Below are 21,259 nucleotides of genomic sequence, written 5' to 3' on the forward strand. Positions count from 1 at the left end.
TCCACTCACCCACCCCACCCACCTTGCTGCAAATTCACACGCCGACCCCTACCTTAAGCCCTCTCACATACATGATACACCTAGTTCAGACTCTTACCACCTATACTCCCCAGAGACTCCACGCCGCATTACCCCGGCATAAAACTCCACACTTGCCCTCCATCTCCAGCATTCAGCATAGCCCAACACCCGAGATGACACCTACCAAGAAGATCCACTCAGCCGTATGGGCACCGCCCTCCAAGGACCTCGCCACCTCCTACGCCTCCTCTGCTCCTCCACCGACCAATCCACCCTGTTCATCACTTGTGACAAACAGCACGAAGAAAATCCTGCTACCACAGCCTGGCACGCCCTCCTCCAACTATTCCAGCCAGTCTACACCACCTATGATACAAGAGTTCATCACCTCCAGTAACGAGGCCGTGACTTTTTCCCAGCCGATGGCGGTAAAATGCAGCAGGACATCGAAGCAGATAGCAACAATCCACCAGAAGGAGCCGACGGAGGAGTGAACACGGCGTGAATGAGCTCCGGGCGGAAATGGCCTAAGTCTAACTGGGCCGCGCATCCCTATGACACAGAACTCGCCCGCCGCCACCATAGGAGGAATACAAGACGACCTGCTGGGCGAGCTGCCCATCAATCAGACTGGGGTGGAACTGTTTCTCCAGTTCCAAACAGCACCCCTGAGACGGCCAGTAGCCACTCACCCTCCTACAGGAGACAGCCTGAAGCCACTCCCGCCTTTGTCAGTAGACAGCCTGAAGCCACTCCCGCCTTTGTCAGTAGACAGCCTGCAGCCACTTGGAAGGTGCCCTACAAAGAGACGGCCTGTAGCCGCTTACCCTCCTACGGGAGACGGCCGGTAGCCGCTCCTGCCTTCGTCAGGAGACAGCCTGCAGCCACTTGGAAGGTGCCCCTTGGAGAGACGGCCCGTAGCCGCTCACACTCCTACACAAGATGGCCTGAAGCCACTCTGGAGGTCAATCAAGAGATGGCCGGTAGCCACTCCCACCTTCATCAGGAGACGGCCGGCAGCCACTCTGAAGGTGCCCCCGGAGAGTCGGCCTGTAGCCTCTCTACCCTCCTGCAGGAGACGGCCGGAAGCCACTCCGAAGGTGCCCCTGGAAAGACGGCCTGTAGCCGCTCCCCCTCCTACAGGAGACAGCCTGAAGCCACTCTGGAGGTCAATCAGGAGACGGCTGGTAGCCGCTCCCGCTTTCATCAGAAGACAGCCGGCAGCCACTCTGAAGGTGTCCCCGGAGAGTCGGCCTGTACCCGCTCTACTCTCCTGCAGGAGACGACAGGTAGCCACTCCAAAGCTGCCCGAAGACAGCCACAGCCAGTAGCCAGGCCCTACAGCCAGACACGGCCTGAAGCCACTCCTTCGTCAGGTGCTGAGCCCGGTCCACCCACCCACGACTTGGAGGGAGCCCCCAGCCTGGAGGAGTACTGGAGAGGCCTTGTGACCACCACCGGGCTCTTCTCCCTACAGCCAGTGGAGACGCCCCTGATGGACCCCGATGCCAGTCGACACCACAGCTCACTCCTGACAGCGTCCCTAACCTTCGGGGACTGCAGCTTCCGTGACCTCCCGGCTGCCCCTCAGACTCCCAGGCAGGACCTTCCTGCACCCAGATGCTGGAGATCCTCATCCTCAGTCAGGCGCCTGACTCAAAAGTTCAGGTGACTGTTTGGCCCCAGCCCAGAGGGCCAGACTCCCACCCCAAGCCCAGAGGCCTCGGGCCCCTACACCCCCAGCTGCCCTGGACGAGAGAGGACGTCCCTACGCGCTGTCCCCTGCCCCCGGGACCTAGCAGCCCCTGGTGGATCCCAGCCCCGTCAGTAGGGAGGTTGAGACTCCGCCGCCGCCCCTGTGCCTGACTGTGACACGTCCGACCTGACAGTGAGTGAAAGTGAACACACGCAGCATAAAGACAGTGTAGGAGTGACAGAATAAAGTGTGCCGGTGGTTAGAGCGTAAAAGAAAGTGGTGGAAAAAGATAGTGCAATAGTGAGACAGTGAAGGACGGGTCTACCATAGTGAACAGTGCCGCCGTATCACGTGAAGATCATACGTAGGCCCCTGTGTTGAAATTCCAGTACCGCCAACTCCACCCGGGTACATAGTGAAGTAGTGTAATAGTGATCTACGGGCCGAGGTACAGTGAACACTCTATCCAACAGTGACGGCACATCTCGGTAAGACCACGCTTAGGCCCAGTGTAAAATATTAACGTTACCCAGGGAAATCAGACAACCACCACCACCACCGACCTAGGAAATCTAAACTCCCCCACCAACATAAGTGTCTAGCTCAAGTGTCGTTCACCCTAACCAATCTGGTCCTGTACAGTATCTTGTGTGATAGCCTACTATTATTCCATATCTGCAGCCCAAGAATTATAATTGTCCAGTATATTTATATTTGTGACATCTGCTCGTTCCTGTGTAAGATTTAGTAATACACATGTAAGGTGTTGCCTTCAGTTTTTGTGTCCTGCCTCTGTCTTATTTGTCTAAGCTCCGGTCTAGAAAAAGAACCCAGCTATTTGAAAAAAATAGCCGACCCTAAAACACCTAGCATTACATGAACAAGAAGCCTCGGACCAGGATTGATCAAGGACATGATACGGATGGCGACATGGAATGTAAAGTGTGCAAATGATGAGGTGAAAGAGAGAGAGATTGTCCAGGTGCTTGAGGGTGCAAAAGTGGATGTATGTGGATTAACTGAAACTAAATGGAGAGGTAAGAGTGTAAGAGAATGGGAGTATGCTTGGGGGATATGTGCAGGAGTAGGTGAGAGTTATGCTGGGTGTTTTTAGTTCGACCTCTCGTCCTAAAAACACCAGCGACTGAGCGGGGTCCTCTTTCTAGAATGGAAGTAAAACACTCACAAAGGAACAGGGCATAAAAACTCGGCAGTATACCTTAACACATCTATTGTCTTAATTCAAACTCTTTACAATACACATACAGAGATATACTGAATATGGAAGGGGGTAAAGTGACAGAGTTACTACTATTGGTACAATGTGTCCATAAGTGACGTATTGATGTCTGAGTCAGTGTACAACTTTACTTCAATACACATATATAACAGGTCACAAGGGCACAATATAGATGTTAGAGTTTGTTATGCAGGATGTTTTTAGTCCGACTTCTCGTCCTAAAAACGCCCGCAACTGAGCGAGGTCCTCTTTCCGGAACGGAAGTACAGCACTCACAAAGGAACAGGGCATATAAACTCGGCAGTACACCTTAACACATCTATTGTCTTAATTCAATACACTGTTACAATATAAAAACAAAGAGTTACAGGATATGATGGAGACAGGTTTACAGAGTTAGCTTCTCAATATAATGTATCACACACAGCACAGGCAGAGAGTGGAGTTCTGCAATTATACCCCGATGGTGAGTTGTAAGTTCTATATACCCGTATTGTGTCCATAGACAGAATTAGTATTTAATAGTCTCAACCAGATGCACTAGGGGTAAAGAGGGCCAGGGGTCGAGAGAGTGAATATTACTTTAACTTGTCAAAGCGCGAGTCGCGACACTTAGGATAGTTACTTAGTCGCAGAGACACTGTTCACAGACTTTTGGCTTTTCCTCGCGCTCTTGCCGTTTCCATATGGCTCTATGTCCGTGCTTACTAGTCTTTTCTGTTCTGCCTGGGTATTTGTCTCACTGTTTGTCACTTATATTATTCTGGCCTCACTCTTTCACTATCACTGTTCACTCCCGTCTCAGTGGTTTTCCAAGGCACACGAGATGCGTTAAAGTCACTACTTGCCCTTGTTTCCTGGGCTTAACACAGAAGGCGCCCGGGCGTGGGAGGGAGCTCTACTGGGGAGCCCTCCTGCAGGAGACAGTGCACTACCCATAGGGGTGTCACTGCCCGGGCTTTCTTCATCAGGGGGGTGCAGGGAGGCTCTCCCGTTTGGGGGCCTCGACCTGAGAGGCCCTCGTGCTGGAGCCTTGTCGGTGGGGTGCAGGGAGGCCCTCCAACCTGGGGGCCTCTACCTGAAGGGCGGCCCTCGGGACTAGGGCCAAACAGCTGCAAGAGACGGGTCTATCGCCTCTTATGCCGGGCGGAGAGCCGTGGGGGAGTGGAGCCCAAACGGCCTGGCTCTGGGGCCCGCCGGTCCAGTCTGGGTGCCCGGGTGCTGCGGTCGCCTGTTGGGAGGGGCGTCGTCAGGGGCAGACTACGGCACCTCTCCTGTCTGGCGACCGTCAGGGACCTGGGCCGACCATAGGTAGGCGGCAGCACCGACACAGGGCCGTGCCACCACTCTGGCAGCACCTCTGGGGAACCACACCTAGAGGGAGTAAGAAAGGGGCGTCCCATGCAGCCGAGAGGTGAAAGACCAGCTGCGCAAGGGACCTCCTTCTCTGGGAGGACCTCAGGAGTCACGGATGAAGAGCGTACAGTGGCCGCTCCTTCCCCCACACGTACAGTGGCCATTGTGGCGGTTCCGTAATCCCCAGGGTCCACAGCTGAAGGGCATACAGTGGCTGCTCCTTCCCCCACACGTACAGTGGCTGTTGTGGCAGAGCTGCTCCCGAAGGAGGAAGAGGCAGATGAGGGGCGCACAGTGGCCGCTCCCTCCCCGGCACATACAGTGGCCGTTACCGCAGTGTTACTCCTGTAGGAGGAAGAGGTAGTGGATGAGGGGCGTACAGTGGCCGTACCCTCCCCGACACATACAGTGGCCATTATCGCGGTTCCACTCCTGCTTCCTTTGCCAGCCGGAGTGCGCTCAATAGCTAACACTCCAGTGGTGTTACTCCCGTAGGAGGAGGAGGTAGTGGATGAGGGGCGTACAGTGGCCGTACCCTCCCCGACACGTATAGTGGCCGTTATCTTGGTTCCATTCCTCCTTTCTTTGCCAGTCAGCATGCGTTCAATAGCTAACACTCCGAGGCCGTCTCCAAATGTGGCTGTAGCTGAAGGGCGTACAGTGGCCGTCCCTTCCCACACACGTACAGTGGCCGTTGTGGCGGCGCTACAGGGGGAAAGCAACTGAGGGGCATACAGTGGCTGTACCCTCCCCAGCACGTACAGTGACCATACCACGGTGTTGCTTGGGACTGAATCTGGCTCGGTCCCACCCACGAGCCTGCGGGCGGGGCAGCCCGCAGGCTCATGTCTTTCGCCGGCATAGCTTCTGTCGGACTGGTTGAGTGACAGAGGGACTTAGGACAGGGGAGCACCGGCGCCCTTCTTGCCCCGGGTTGACCTCTCGGTGATCCGGCCCTCCGTGGCGTCCTCCTGGGGTGGTGGTGAGGCGGCGGCTCGGTGGTAGGGTGGGATGTGGTGTGGTGGTCAGTCCGGTGGCGGCGGGTATTTCACCACCTTCCGCGGTCGAGAAGTCACGGCACTGTGACTGGAGGTGGTATGTTGTGGTGGTGGAGGTCTGGTGGGCCGGTGTGAGATGTTTGAGGAGGTTGGTCCAATGGCGGGTGGTGAGGTTTGGCTCCTGGTGGGGGTTGAGGGTGAGGCATAGGGACGATGGTTTGGTGGTCTGGGGTAGGAGACGGAGGAGCTGGTGTGGCGCCCTTATCCTGATGGTGGGGCGGTCGTGGGGGCGCCATAGTATTCTTTCAATCTTCATCTCCGGTGGTGGTGCTTGGTGCAGGGGCAGAAGCTGTATGCTGGCGAGTGAGGAGATCTTGGAGTTTATATGGGGTATAGTTTGGTGGGAGGAGCGTTTTCCTTTGGTGAATTGGGAATTGGGAAGTTTCCACCTTGCTTGATGGAGGGGGAGGGTGATGGGGGTAGTGTTTGAGGGGAGGGTGGCATTTGTTGGGGAATGGGGAGCAGGATGGGGAGGGTATGGAGGTGTTGGGGTGTATCTAGATGGTGGGTGAGAGAGGCATCCTGATCTGGTGGTCGTGGTGGTGAGGGTGGGTGTGGGCAGTGAGGGTGGGTGGACACGTGGTGGTGTTGGAGTGTTACCGTGGGTGGTGGAAGTCGTGGGCGGTGGTGTGGCGCGTTGTGTGTAGTGAGAATGGTCAGTGGGTAAAGGGGGGGCAGAAGTGGTGGTATGGGTGGTGTGTGCGAGAGGTGGTGTGGGCGCACGTGGTGGGCTGGAGGGTGGTGTGGTGGCAGGTGTAGTGCGTGGGGTGGGGTGAGGGGGGGGGTAGGATGCGGTGATGTTGGGTGTGAACTGTGTTGGTTGGCAGGGGATGGGCAAGGTGGTGGGTGCCGTGGGTGGTGTTGGAGACGGGTGTGGAGGAGATGGTAGGGTGGGCGTAGGAGAGGCATGGAGAATTGTTGGTGGTGGGGGATCAGGGTCGGGGAGAGGGGGCGGTGTGTCGGAGGATGGAGTTGGGGGAGGTGGCGTGACTGTAGGTGAGGTGGAGGGGGGTGGTGAGAAGGAGTAGGAGTAGGAGTCTGGGGGGTAATTCTCGGAAGACACTGCGGTGGTAGGTGCGCGGCGGGCGGTGTGTGGCGCGCGGGTGAGTGTGGGGTCATTGTTGGAGGGTGGGAAGGGACGCACGTGTCTGTTTCGGTAGGTTCGTGCTTGTCCCTGGTGGTCATTCGTGACTTGCTAGGGGTTAGGGACTTTGATGATGGTGAAGGGACCATCAGAACGGGGGGAGGTCTTGGTGGGGGTAGGCAGACGTGCCATGACAATGGAATCTCCTGGCTTGTAGGGGTTGGAGGGGTTAGTGTCGGGTTGCAGGTCCTGTTGTACTTGGAGGTGATGGAGGCGCCGTTTGAGGTGGTGTAGGGGGTCGGTGGTGGAGGGTGGGGCGGGAGGTTGGAGGTGGTGGTGGGGGGGGTAGGAGGAGTGGGGCTTCCCCGAAAACTCGCTCGTGGGGGGTGATGCCATCCTCTCTGGGGCACGTGTTCAAACCCCATTGCACGATTTTGACGTGCGCCAGCCAATCGTCATTTCCAGTTTGTACAATTCTCGTCCTTACTTGGTTTAGGAGGGATCTATGACTCCTCTCGCAGATGCTGTTTCCCTGTGGCTAGTATGGAGATGAGTGGGAGATGCGGTAGCCAAATATTGATGCGAATTCCTCCCAGATTTTTCCCGTAAATTCTGGTGCGTTGTCTGAATGTAAGGCCTGTGAGATTCCGAAATAGGGGAAAACGTGGCGGACTAGGGCGTTGGCATCTGAAACGGCATTGTGGTCTTTAGCAGGGCAGGCGGTGATGAATTTGGAGTAAACGGCTACGAAGATGATGATACATTTGTATCCCGCTTTAGGTGTGAGGGGGCCGATGACATCGAGAGAGAGCAACTGCCATGGTTTTTGTGCAGTTAGTTTCCCTGCTGGGCCAGGTGTGTGGGTGATGTCTTTGTCCAAGGCACAGGCACAGCATGCTTGAACACTACTCTTGGCAATGGTGGAGGGGTTAGAGGTCCAATATATATCATTGAAAACTTGCAAAAGTTTCTTTGTACCGAGGTGGATGCCGTTGTTGGCGTGGAGGTGCGGCATTGCGTCGAGTGCAGTGGTCGGGTTAAGGATGATATGGCCATCTGAGTTGAACAGGTGATCGCCGTGTCGGTGTAATTTGGCGAATGTGCGCTGCGGAATCCAGGTGGGGCATTGTTTATCCTGCCACATTTGAATGAGGTCGGGTTTGGGGCGGATAGCATTGATGGGTAGGCGGGAAAGGACGTCAGCGTTGGTGTGTAACTTGCCAGACCGGTAGGATATTTCAAAATTGAACTCCTCTAATGCTTCTTGCCACCGGATGAGTTGGGCGTTGTTAGTATTGGACTGGCGTAGCCACTGGAGGGATTGGTGGTCGGTGATGCCGTAGATATATGACCGGAAGTAGTCTAACGACCAAATGATTCCGAGGCACTCGCGCTTGGTGGCCGCGTAATTACGTTCGGCCAGATTCAGGGTGCGGCTGGCGCAGGCGATGCTGTGTTCGCGCCCATCCTACACTTGAGCAAGAACAGCCCCTATGGCAATGACGGAGACGTCGGTGTACAGACGAAAGGGAAGGTTGTAATCTGGAAAGGCAACGATGGGGGCTGAGATGAGTTTTTACTTGAGGTTGTTGAATGCAGCTTTCGTTTCTTCGGTCCATACGAACGGTTCGCCCTTCTTTGTCAGGTCATGGAGGGGCTTGGCGATATCGGCGAAGCCTTTCACGAAACGCTGATAGGATGAAGTTAGGCCTAGGAAGGCATGGGTTTCGTGGACATCTTTAGGTAGAGGGATGTCGGCTATCGTGCATAGCTTTTCTGGGTCAGGTGAGATGCCCTCAACTCCGATCACGTGTCCTAGGAAGGAGACGGATTGCTCGGCTAGGACGCATTTGGAAGGCTTGAGCTTTAGTCCAGCCTGGCGTATATGTAGGAAAACTTGCTTTAGGTGGTGTAAGTGGTCGGCCCAGGTGCGGCTGAAGACAATGACGTCATCGAGATACGCCAGGCAGATTTCCCAGGTTAGACCGCTCAGTACAGACTCCATGAGGCGGGAGAATGTAGCTGGGACGTTGCAGAGTCCGAAGGGAAGGACGTTGAACTCGTGGTGTTTGCCGTTTGAGGTTGAGAAAGCCGTCTTCTGTTTGTCCTCTGGATGATCGGGGCCTTGCCAGTAACCTGACTGTGGGTCTAGCGTGGAGAACCAGGTTGAGCCGTGTAGGGAGTCGAGGGAATCGTCGATTCTCGGGAGGGGCGTGGCATCCTTGGTGGTGACATCGTTGAGTTTGCGGTAATCCACACAGAACCGCATTGTTCTGTCTTTTTTCCTAGCACGACGGGGGAGGACCATGGGCTATTTGAGTTGGAAATGACACTGGCATCGAGCATGCCCTGGACCTGCCGGTCTTCTTCTGCCCGTTGTTTAGGGTTTTTGAGGCGTGATGGTTGGCGGATGGGTGGTCCGGTTGTGTGGATCTCATGGCTGAGGTAAGTAGTGTGGCCGATTTCTGCAGGGCCAGATGAGAAAAGATCTTGGAAGTCCAGGAGTAACTGTCGGAGGCTGTTAGTTTGGGAGGTGGATAGGTGTGGAGGGAGAGTAGGTATAGTGGGGTGGTTGGAGGGTGGTGTTTCACAAGGCTCGGCTTCTTCCATGTTGCCTATAATCAGCCCTCGTGGCAGGGTAAGTGGTGTGGCGGCGAGGTTTGCGACACGGATGGATCGGACATGTGGGGGGAGGAAAGTGGGGGACACTAAACATGACGACAGGGGTCCGGTTGGTAGGGCGGGAGAGAAGAGAACGGAGGTACCGGAGGGTCTGTTTAGTTCTAACCAAGCCTCATGGTGGGGTGGAATGGTGATAGCAGAGGTGATAGTGGCGGGGAAAGTTGGAGAGGAAGGTGACATAGGCTGGGTGGAATATAAGGATGATGAGTGAGGAGAGGAGGTGTGGGGTGATAAGGGAGTGGAGTTGCATGTGCAGATGGGTTGGGGAGGATGACTGTTAGGGGGTGGTGGTTTGTATGTGTTGTGTGGATGGGTGGTAGTTTTTTTTTTCTTGTGGGGCGTTGGGGGCTGGACTGTAATGGAGTCGTCACTGGTGACAATCGATAGTGGTGTGTAGCTTTTGTAGAAGGTCCAGCCCCAGGTATCCGTTGTATGCACGGCAGGTGGAGTCGAAGATGATGCTGGGATGCGTGGTGGATGCTTGTTGGTGGGTTTCGGTCTTCAGGGCCCGAGTTTCCCCACAGATAGGAAGGGGGCCATCCCCTGTATCTACGAGGCTGGCTGAGGTGGGGAGAAGGTGGCCAAAGGCGGAACTGTGGCGGGAGTAAAAGTGTGAATACAGGCATGACCTGGCAGCTCCGTGTCCACCAGTAGTCTAGCCTTGACCCCGTTCAGGCGTATTTTGTCGTAGACTGGGGGTCTGTACTTGTGTGAAGTGGCCCCCACCACCATGGAGAGGTGCGGGGGTGGACCTAAAAATCCATCTGCTGAGTGTCATATTCTTCGTCGGGCTGCTCGTCGCTGGGTTCTGGGTAGATGAGCGGAGCGTCGTCTTGTGGAGCGTCGTCCTCTAGGGATGATACTTTCCTGCACCCCTGTGTGAGGGTCCTGCATCAGTTCGCCTTAAGCTGCTCTCTGATGTCGTGCAGGGGGCAGGTACGACTATAGGAAGTAAATTCCCAGGGGTTAATAGAGATCAGGTTGAAATTTTCTCTGGGGTTGCAGCGTTTTCTCTGTGGGTGAGCCCTGGGGACAGTGCTAAACGGCTCCGTGGTGGGGTGGGTGGGCTGGGTGGACGGCGTCTTTGCCTTGGGTGGTGGGGTTTTGGTGGTAGAGAATTTGCTCACAGCGTGGATAGGCTGTGGCACAGAGAGGGCGGCGAGGAGCCGTCGGACGAGTTGTAGGTCACGATTCATGTCTCCTGAAGGATCATAGATGGTGAAGTGCTCCCATACTATGCTCGGGAGATTCCTCAGCAGGGTGTTAAAGGTGTGTTGGTCCCGAGTGGCTGTGGTAGCTTCGGGATAGGCGGCACTGACGAGGCGCATGGCCTGGATGAAAGTGTCGTCGAGGCAGCCGTCATAGGTGAGGGCGTCGAGTTGTGAGAGGGCGACAACTCTGCCCAGTGAAGGCGTCACTGCCTGTTTCACAATGTGTGAAAATTGGTCCCATGTTAAGTCGGGGACATTTTCGTGGCAATAGTAGCAATTATTTTGCCCAGGTTGGGTCGTGTGACAGCTATTTTCTCTCTGTCCGTGTCAAACCCAATGTCTAGGAGGGATTTTACCATATCCAAGTAAACAACAATGTCATATTGTTCAGGATTGAACTTTGGCAATTGGATGTGAGGTTTGGCTGCCATTGTGCAAGTTTCCCTTTTATGTTCCTCCGTGCTTTACTCGGATCCAGAACCACCACTGGCCACCAGTGTTATACGGGATGATTTCAGTCCGACTCCTCGTCCTAAAAACGTCCGCGACTGAGCGGGGTCCTCTTTCCGGACCGGAAATAAAGCACTCACAAAGGAACAGGGCATAAAAACTCGGCAGTACACCTTAACACATCTATTGTCTTAATTCAATACACTGTTACAATATAAAAACAAAGAGTTACAGGATATGATGGAGACAGGTTTACAGATTTAGCTTCTCAATATAATGTATCACACACAGCACAGGCAGAGAGTGGAGTTCTGCAATTATACCCCGATGGTGAGTTGTAAGTTCTATATACCCGTATTGTGTCCATAGGCAGAATAGTATTTAATAGTCTCAACCAGACGCACTAGGAGTAAAGAGGGCCAGGGGTCGAGAGAGTGAATATTACTATAACTTGTCAGAGCGCGAGTCGCGACATTCGGGATAGTTACTAAGTCGCGGAGACACTGTTCATAGACTTTTGGCTTTTCCTCGCGCTCTTGCCGTTTCCATGTGGCTCTATGTCCGTGCTTACTAGTCTTTTCTGTTCTGCCTGGGTATTTGTCTCACTGTTTGTCACTTATATTATTCTGGCCTCAGTCTCACTATCACTGTTCACTCCCGTCTCAGTGGTTTTCCAAGGCACACGAGATGCGTTAAAGTCACTACTTGCCCTTGTTTCCTGGGCTTAACACAGGAGGCGCCCGGGCGTGGGAGGGGGCTCTACTGGGGAGCCCTCTGCAGGAGACAGTGCACTACCCGTAGGGGTGTCACTGCCCGGGCTTCCTTCGTCAGGGGGGTACAGGGAGGCTCTCCCGTTTGGGGGCCTTGACCTGAGAGGCCCTCGTGCTGGAGCCTCGTCGGTGGGGTGCAGGGAGGCCCTCCGACCAGGGGGCCTCTACCTGAAGGGCGGCCCTCAGGACTGGGGCCGAACAGCTGCAGGAGACAGGCCTGTCACCTCTTATTCTGGGTGGAGAGCCGTGGGGGAGTGGAGCCCAAATGGCCTGGCTCTGGGGCCTGCCGGTCCGGTCTGGAAGCCTGGGTGCTGCAGTCGCCTGTAGGGAGGGGCCGTCAGGGGCAAACTGCAGCACCTCTTGTGTCTGGCATCCGTCAGGGACCAGGGCCGACCATGGGTAGGCGGCAGCACCGACACAGGGCCGTGCCACCACTCTGGCAGCACCTCTGGGGAACCACACCTAGAGGGAGTAAGAAAGGGGCGTCCCACGCAGCCGAGAGGTGAAAGATCAGCTGCGCAAGGGACCTCCTTCTCTGGGAGGACCTCAGGAGTCACGGATGAAGAGCGTACAGTGGCCGCTCCTTCCCCCACACGTACAGTGGCCATTGTGGCGGTTCCGTAATCCCCAGGGTCCACAGCTGAAGGGCATACAGTGGCTGCTCCTTCCCCCACACGTACAGTGGCTGTTGTGGCAGAGCTGCTCCCGAAGGAGGAAGAGGCAGATGAGGGGCGCACAGTGGCCGCTCCCTCCCCGGCACATACAGTGGCCGTTACCGCAGTGTTACTCCTGTAGGAGGAAGAAGTAGTGGATGAGGGGCGTACAGTGGCCGTACCCTCCCCGACACATACAGTGGCCATTATCGCGGTTCCACTCCTGCTTCCTTTGCCAGCCGGAGTGCGCTCAATAGCTAACACTCCAGTGGTGTTACTCCCGTAGGAGGAGGAGGTAGTGGATGAGGGGCGTACAGTGGCCGTACCCTCCCCGACACGTATAGTGGCCGTTATCTCGGTTCCATTCCTCCTTTCTTTGCCAGTCAGCATGCGTTCAATAGCTAACACTCCGAGGCCGTCTCCAAATGTGGCTGTAGCTGAAGGGCGTACAGTGGCCGTCCCTTCCCACACACGTACAGTGGCCGTCCCTTCCCACACACGTACAGTGGCCGTCCCTTCCCACACACGTACAGTGGCCGTTGTGGCGGCGCTACAGGGGGAAAGCAACTGAGGGGCATACAGTGGCTGTACCCTCCCCAGCACGTACAGTGACCATACCACGGTGTTGCTTGGGACTGAATCTGGCTCGGTCCCACCCACGAGCCTGCGGGCGGGGCAGCCCGCAGGCTTATGTCTTTCGCCGGCATAGCTTCTGTCGGACTGGTTGAGTGACAGAGGGACTTAGGACAGGGGAGCACCGGCGCCCTTCTTGCCCCGGGTTGACCTCTCGGTGATCCGGCCCTCCGTGGCGTCCTCCTGGGGTGGTGGTGAGGTGGCGACTCGGTGGTAGGGTGGGGGGTGGTGTGGTGGTCAGTCCGGTGGCGGCGGGTATTTCACCACCTTCCGCGGTCGAGAAGTCACGGCACCGTGACTGGAGGTGGTATGTTGTGGCGGTGGAGGTCTGGTGGGCCGGTGTGAGATGTTTGAGGAGGTTGGTCCAATGGCGGGTGGTGAGGTTTGGCTCCTGGTGGGGGTTGAGGGTGAGGCATAGGGACGATGGTTTGGTGGTCTGGGGTAGGAGACGGAGGAGCTGGTGTGTCGCCCTTATCCTGATGGTGGGGCGGTCGTGGGGGCGCCATAGTACTCTTTCAATCTTCATCTCCGGTGGTGGTGCTTGGTGCAGGGGCAGAAGCTGTATGCTGGCGAGTGAGGAGATCTTGGAGTTTATATGGGGTATAGTTTGGTGGGAGGAGCGTTTTCCTTTGGTGAATTGGGAATTGGGAAGTTTCCACCTTGCTTGATGGAGGGGGAGGGTGATGGGGGTAGTGTTTGAGGGGAGGGTGGCATTTGTTGGGGAATGGGGAGCAGGATGGGGAGGGTATGGAGGTGTTGGGGTGTATCTAGATGGTGGGTGAGAGAGGCATCCTGATCTGGTGGTCGTGGTGGTGAGGGTGGGTGTAGGCAGTGAGGGTGGGTGAACACGTGGTGGTGTTGGAGTGTTACCGTGGGTGGTGGAAGTCGTGGGCGGTGGTGTGGCGCGTTGTGTGTAGTGAGAATGGTCAGTGGGTAAAGGGGGGGCAGAAGTGGTGGTATGGGTGGTGTGTGCGAGAGGTGGTGTGGGCGCACGTGGTGGGCTGGAGGGTGGTGTGGTGGCAGGTGTAGTGCGTGGGGTGGGGTGAGGGGGGGGGTAGGATGCGGTGATGTTGGGTGTGAACTGTGTTGGTTGGCAGGGGATGGGCAAGGTGGTGGGTGCCGTGGGTGGTGTTGGAGACGGGTGTGGAGGAGATGGTAGGGTGGGCGTAGGAGAGGCATGGAGAATTGTTGGTGGTGGGGGATCAGGGTTGGGGAGAGGGGGCGGTGTGTCGGAGGATGGAGTTGGGGGAGGTGGCGTGACTGTAGGTGAGGTGGAGGGGGGTGGTGAGAAGGAGTAGGAGTAGGAGTCTGGGGGGTAATTCTCGGAAGACACTGCGGTGGTAGGTGCGCGGCGGGCGGTGTGTGGCGCGCGGGTGAGTGTGGGGTCATTGTTGGAGGGTGGGAAGGGACGCACGTGTCTGTTTCGGTAGGTTCGTGCTTGTCCCTGGTGGTCATTCGTGACTTGCTAGGGGTTAGGGACTTTGATGATGGTGAAGGGACCATCAAAACGGGGGGAGGTCTTGGTGGGGGTAGGCAGACGTGCCATGACAATGGAATCTCCTGGCTTGTAGGGGTTGGAGGGGTTAGTGTCGGGTTGCAGGTCCTGTTGTACTTGGAGGTGATGGAGGCGCCGTTTGAGGTGGTGTAGGGGGTCGGTGGTGGAGGGTGGGGCGGGAGGTTGGAGGTGGTGGTGGGGGGGGTAGGAGGAGTGGGGCTTCCCCGAAAACTCGCTCGTGGGGGGTGATGCCATCCTTTCTGGGGCACGTGTTCAAACCCCATTGCACGATTTTGACGTGCGCCAGCCAATCGTCATTTCCAGTTTGTACAATTCTCGTCCTTACTTGGTTTAGGAGGGATCTATGACTCCTCTCGCAGATGCTGTTTCCCTGTGGCTAGTATGGAGATGAGTGGGAGATGCGGTAGCCAAATATTGATGCGAATTCCTCCCAGATTTTTCCCGTAAATTCTGGTGCGTTGTCTGAATGTAAGGCCTGTGAGATTCCGAAATAGGGGAAAACGTGGCGGACTAGGGCGTTGGCATCTGAAACGGCATTGTGGTCTTTAGTGGGGCAGGCGGTGATGAATTTGGAGTAAACGGCTACGAAGATGATGATACATTTGTATCCCGCTTTAGGTGTGAGGGGGCCGATGACATCGAGAGAGAGCAACTGCCATGGTTTATGTGCGGTTAGTTTCCCTGCTGGGCCAGGTGTGTAGGTGATGTCTTTGTCCAAGGCACAGGCACAGCATGCTTGAACACTACTCTTGGCAATGGTGGAGGGGTTAGAGGTCCAATATATATCATTGAAAACTTGCAAAAGTTTCTTTGTACCGAGGTGGATGCCGTTGTTGGCGTGGAGGTGCGGCATTGCGTCGAGTGCAGTGGTCGGGTCAAGGATGATATGGCCATCTGAGTTGAACAGGTGATCGCCGTGTCGGTGTAATTTGGCGAATGTGCGCTGCGGAATCCAGGTGGGGCATTGTTTATCCTGCCACATTTGAATGAGGTCGGGTTTGGGGCGGATAGCATTGATGGGTAGGCGGGAAAGGACGTCAGCGTTGGTGTGTAACTTGCCAGACCGGTAGGATATTTCAAAATTGAACTCCTCTAACGCTTCTTGCCACCGGATGAGTTGGGCGTTGTTAGTATTGGACTGGCGTAGCCACTGGAGGGATTGGTGGTCGGTGATGCCGTAGATATATGACCGGAAGTAGTCTAACGACCAAATGATTCCGAGGCACTCGCGCTTGGTGGCCGCGTAATTACGTTCGGCCTGATTCAGGGTGCAGCTGGCGCAGACGATGCTGTGTTCGCGCCCATCCTACACTTGAGCAAGAACAGCCCCTATGGCAATGACGGAGACGTCGGTGTACAGACGAAAGGGAAGGTTGTAATCTGGAAAGGCAACGATGGGGGCTGAGATGAGTTTTTACTTGAGGTTGTTGAATGCAGCTTTCGTTTCTTCGGTCCATACGAACGGTTCGCCCTTCTTTGTCAGGTCATGGAGGGGCTTGGCGATATCGGCGAAGCCTTTCACGAAACGCTGATAGGATGAAGTTAGGCCTAGGAAGGCATGGGTTTCGTGGACATCTTTAGGTAGAGGGATGTCGGCTATCGTGCATAGTTTTTCTGGGTCAGGTGAGATGCCCTCAACTCCGATCACGTGTCCTAGGAAGGAGACGGATTGCTCGGCTAGGACGCATTTGGAAGGCTTGAGCTTTAGTCCAGCCTGGCGTATATGTAGGAAAACTTGCTTGAGGCGGTGTAAGTGGTCGGCCCAGGTGCGGCTGAAGACAATGACGTCATCGAGATACGCCAGGCAGATTTCCCAGGTTAGACCGCTCAGTACAGACTCCATGAGGCGGGAGAATGTAGCTGGGACGTTGCAGAGTCCGAAGGGAAGGACGTTGAACTCGTGGTGTTTGCCGTTTGAGGTTGAGAAAGCCGTCTTCTGTTTGTCCTCTGGATGATCGGGGCCTTGCCAGTAACCTGACTGTAGGTCTAGCGTGGAGAACCAGGTTGAGCCGTGTAGGGAGTCGAGGGAATCGTCGATTCTCGGGAGGGGCGTGGCATCCTTGGTGGTGACATCGTTGAGTTTGCGGTAATCCACACAGAACCGCATTGTTCCGTCTCTTTTCCTAGCACGACGGGGGAGGACCATGGGCTATTTGAGTTGGAAATGACACTGGCATCGAGCATGCCCTGGACCTGCCGGTCTTCTTCTGCCCGTTGTTTAGGGTTTTTGAGGCGTGATGGTTGGCGGATGGGTGGTCCGGTTGTGTGGATCTCATGGCTGAGGTAAGTAGTGTGGCCGATTTCTGCAGGGCCAGATGAGAAAAGATCTTGGAAGTCCAGGAGTAACTGTTGGAGGCTGTTAGTTTGGGAGGTGGATAGGTGTGGAGGGAGAGTAGGTATAGTGGGGTGGTTGGAGGGTGGTGTTTCACAAGGCTCGGCTTCTTCCATGTTGCCTACAATCAGCCCTCGTGGCAGGGTAAGTGGTGTGGCGGCGAGGTTTGCGACACGGATGGATCGGACATGTGGGGGGAGGAAAGTGGGGGACACTAAACATGACGACAGGGGTCCGGTTGGTAGGGCGGGAGAGAAGAGAACGGAGGTACCGGAGGGTCTGTTTAGTTCTAACCAAGCCTCATGGTGGGGTGGAATGGTGATAGCAGAGGTGATAGTGGCGGGGAAAGTTGGAGAGGAAGGTGACATAGGCTGGGTGGAATATAAGGATGATGAGTGAGGAGAGGAGGTGTGGGGTGATAAGGGAGTGGAGTTGCATGTGCAGATGGGTTGGGGAGGATGACTGTTAGGGGGTGGTGGTTTGTATGTGTTGTGTGGATGGGTGGTAGTTTTTTTTTTCTTGGGGGGCGTTGGGGGCTGGACTGAAATGGAGTCGTCACTGGTGACAATCGATAGTGGTGTGTAGCTTTTGTAGAAGGTCCAGCCCCAGGTATCCGTTGTATGCACGGCAGGTGGAGTCGAAGATGATGCTGGGATGCGTGGTGGATGCTTGTTGGTGGGTTTCGGTCTTCAGGGCCCGAGTTTCCCCACAGATAGGAAGGGGGCCATCCCCTGTATCTACGAGGCTGGCTGAGGTGGGGAGAAGGTGGCCAAAGGCGGAACTGTGGCGGGAGTAAAAGTGTGAATACAGGCATGACCTGGCAGCTCCGTGTCCACCAGTAGTCTAGCCTTGACCCCGTTCAGGCGTATTTTGTCGTAGACTGGGGGTCTGTACTTGTGTGAAGTGGCCCCCACCACCATGGAGAGGTGCGGGGGTGGACCTAAAAATCCATCTGCTGAGTGTCATATTCTTCGTCGGGCTGCTCGTCGCTGGGTTCTGGGTAGATGAGCGGAGCGTCGTCTTGTGGAGCGTCGTCCTCTAGGGATGATACTTTCCTGCACCCCTGTGTGAGGGTCCTGCATCAGTTCGCCTTAAGCTGCTCTCTGATGTCGTGCAGGGGGCAGGTACGACTATAGGAAGTAAATTCCCAGGGGTTAATAGAGATCAGGTTGAAATTTTCTCTGGGGTTGCAGCGTTTTCTCTGTGGGTGAGCCCTGGGGACAGTGCTAAACGGCTCCGTGGTGGGGTGGGTGGGCTGGGTGGACGGCGTCTTTGCCTTGGGTGGTGGGGTTTTGGTGGTAGAGAATTTGCTCACAGCGTGGATAGGCTGTGGCACAGAGAGGGCGGCGAGGAGCCGTCGGACGAGTTGTAGGTCACGATTCATGTCTCCTGAAGGATCATAGATGGTGAAGTGCTCCCATACTATGCTCGGGAGATTCCTCAGCAGGAGTGTTAAAGGTGTGTTGGTCCCGAGTGGCTGTGGTAGCTTCGGGATAGGCGGCACTGACGAGGCGCATGGCCTGGATGAAAGTGTCGTCGAGGCAGCCGTCATAGGTGAGGGCGTCGAGTTGTGAGAGGGCGACAACTCTGCCCAGTGAAGGCGTCACTGCCTGTTTCACAATGTGTGAAAATTGGTCCCATGTTAAGTCGGGGACATTTTCGTGGCAATAGTAGCAATTATTTTGCCCAGGTTGGGTCGTGTGACAGCTATTTTCTCTCTGTCCGTGTCAAACCCAATGTCTAGGAGGGATTTTACCATATCCAAGTAAACAACAATGTCATATTGTTCAGGATTGAACTTTGGCAATTGGATGTGAGGTTTGGCTGCCATTGTGCAAGTTTCCCTTTTATGTTCCTCCGTGCTTTACTCGGATCCAGAACCACCACTGGCCACCAGTGTTATACGGGATGATTTCAGTCCGACTCCTCGTCCTAAAAACGCCCGCGACTGAGCGGGGTCCTCTTTCCGGAACGGAAGTACAGCACTCACAAAGGAACAGGGCATATAAACTAGGCAGTACACTTTAACACATCTATTGTCTTAATTCAATACACTGTTACAATATAAAAACAAAGAGTTGCAGGATATGATGGAGACAGGTTTACAGAGTTAGCTTCTCAATATAATGTATCACACACAGCACAGGCAGAGAGTGGAGTTCTGCAATTATAACCCGATGGTGAGTTCTATATACCCGTATTGTGTCCATAGGCAGAATTAGTATTTAATAGTCTCAGCCAGATGCACTAGGAGTAAACAGGGCCAGGGGTCGAGAGAGTGAATATTACTATAACTTGTCAAAGCGCGAGTCACGACACTCGGGATAGTTACTTACAGTAGTCGCAGAGACACTGTTCACAGACTTTTGGCTTTTCCTCACGCTCTTGCCGTTTCCATATGGCTCTATGTCCGTGCTTACTAGTCTTTTTCTATTCTGCCTGGGTATTTGTCTCACTGTGTGTCACTTATATTATTCTGGCCTCACTCTTTCACTATCACTGTTCACTCCCGTCTCTGTGGTTTTCCAAGGCACACGAGATGCGTTAAAGTCACTACTTGCCCTTGTTTCCTGGGCTTAACACAGGAGGCGCCCGGGCATAGGAGGGAGCTCTACTGGGGAGCCCTCCTGCAGGAGACAGTGCACTCCCCATAGGGGTGTCACTGCCCGGGCTTTCTTCATCAGGGGGGTGCAGGGAGGCTCTCCCATTTGGGGGCCTTGACCTGAGAGGCCCTCGTGCTGGAGCCTTGTCAGTGGGGTGCAGGGAGGCCCTCCGACCTGGGGGCCTCGACCTGAAGGGCGGCCCTCAGGACTGGGGCCAAACAGCTGCAGGAGACGGGTCTATCGCCTCTTATTCCGGGCGGAGAGCCGTGGGGGAGTGGAGCCCAAACGGCCTGGCTCTGGGGCCCGCCGGTCCAGTCTGGGTGTCCGGGTGCTGCGGTCGCCTGTAGGGAGGGGCGTCGTCAGGGGCAGACTGCGGCACCTCTCCTGTCTGGCGACCGTCAGGGACCTGGGCCGACCATAGGTAGGCGGCAGCACCGACACAGGGCCGCGCCACCACTCCGGCAGCACCTCTGGGGAACCACACCTGGAGGGAGTAAGAGAGGGGCGTCCCACACAGCCGAGAGGTGAAAGACCAGCTGCGCAAGGGACCTCCTTCTCTGGGAGGACCTCAGGAGTCACGGATGAAGGGCGTACAGTGGCCGCTCCTTCCCCCACACGTACAGTGGCCATTGTGGCGGTTCCGTAATCCCCAGGGTCCACAGCTGAAGGGCATACAGTGGCTGCTCCTTCCCCCACATGTACAGTGGCTGTTGTGGCAGAGCTGCTCCCGAAGGAGGAAGAGGCAGATGAGGGGCGCACAGTGGCCGCTCCCTCCCCGGCACATACAGTGGCCTTTACCGCAGTGTTACTCCTGTAGGAGGAAGAGGTAGTGGATGAGGGGCGTACAGTGGCTGTACCCTCCCCGACACATACAGTGGTCATTATCACGGTTCCACTCCTGCTTCCTTTGCCAGCCGGAGTGCGCTCAATAGCTAACACTCCAGTGGTGTTACTCCCGTAGGAGGAGGAGGTAGTGGATGAGGGGCGTACAGTGGCCATACCCTCCCCGACACATACAGTGGCCTTTATCTCGGTTCCATTCCTCCTTTCTTTGCCAGTCAGCATGCATTCAATAGCTAACACTCCGAGGCCGTCTCCAAATGTGGCTGTAGCTGAAGGGCGTACAGTGGCCGTCCCTTCCCACACACGTACAGTGGCCGTCCCTTCCCACACACGTACAGTGGCCGTCCCTTCCCACACACGTACAGTGGCCGTTGTGGCGGCGCTACAGGGGGAAAGCAACTGAGGGGCATACAGTGGCCGTACCCTCCCCAGCACATACAGTGACCATACCACGGTGTTGCTTGGGACTGAATCTGGCTCAGTCCCACTCACGAGCCTGCGGGCGGGGCAGCCCACAGGCTCGTGTCTTTCGCCGGCATAGCTTCTGTCGGACTGGTTGAGTGACAGAGGGACTTAGGACAGGGGAGCACCGGCGCCCTTCTTGCCCCGGGTTGACCTCTCGGTGATCCGGCCCTCCGTGTCGTCCTCCTGGGGTGGTGGTGAGGCAGCGGCTTGGTGGTAGGGTGGGGGGTGGTGTGGTGGTCAGTCCTGTGGCGGCAGGTATTTCACCACCTTCCGCGGTCGAGAAGTCACGGCCCCGTGACTGGAGATGGTATGTTGTGGTGGTGGAGGTCTGGTGGGCCGGTGTGAGATGTTTGAGGAGGTTGGTCCAATGGCGGGTGGTGAGGTTTGGCTCCTGGTGGGGGTTGAGGGTGAGGCATAGGGACGATGGTTTGGTGGTCTGGGGTAGGAGACGGAGGAGCTGGTGTGTCGCCCTTATCCTGATGGTGGGGCAGTCGTGGGGGCGCCATAGTACTCTTTCAATCTTCATCTCCGGTGGTGGTGCTTGGTGCAGGGGCAGAAGCTGTATGCTGGCGAGTGAGGAGATCTTGGAGTTTATATGGGGTAAGGTTTGGTGGGAGGAGCGTTTTCCTTTGGTGAATTGGGAATT

Source organism: Coenobita brevimanus, chromosome 114 (genome assembly GCF_032717465.1).
Source record: "Coenobita brevimanus isolate Jiangsu-jjx chromosome 114, ASM3271746v2, whole genome shotgun sequence".
Taxonomy (NCBI): domain Eukaryota; kingdom Metazoa; phylum Arthropoda; class Malacostraca; order Decapoda; family Coenobitidae; genus Coenobita; species Coenobita brevimanus.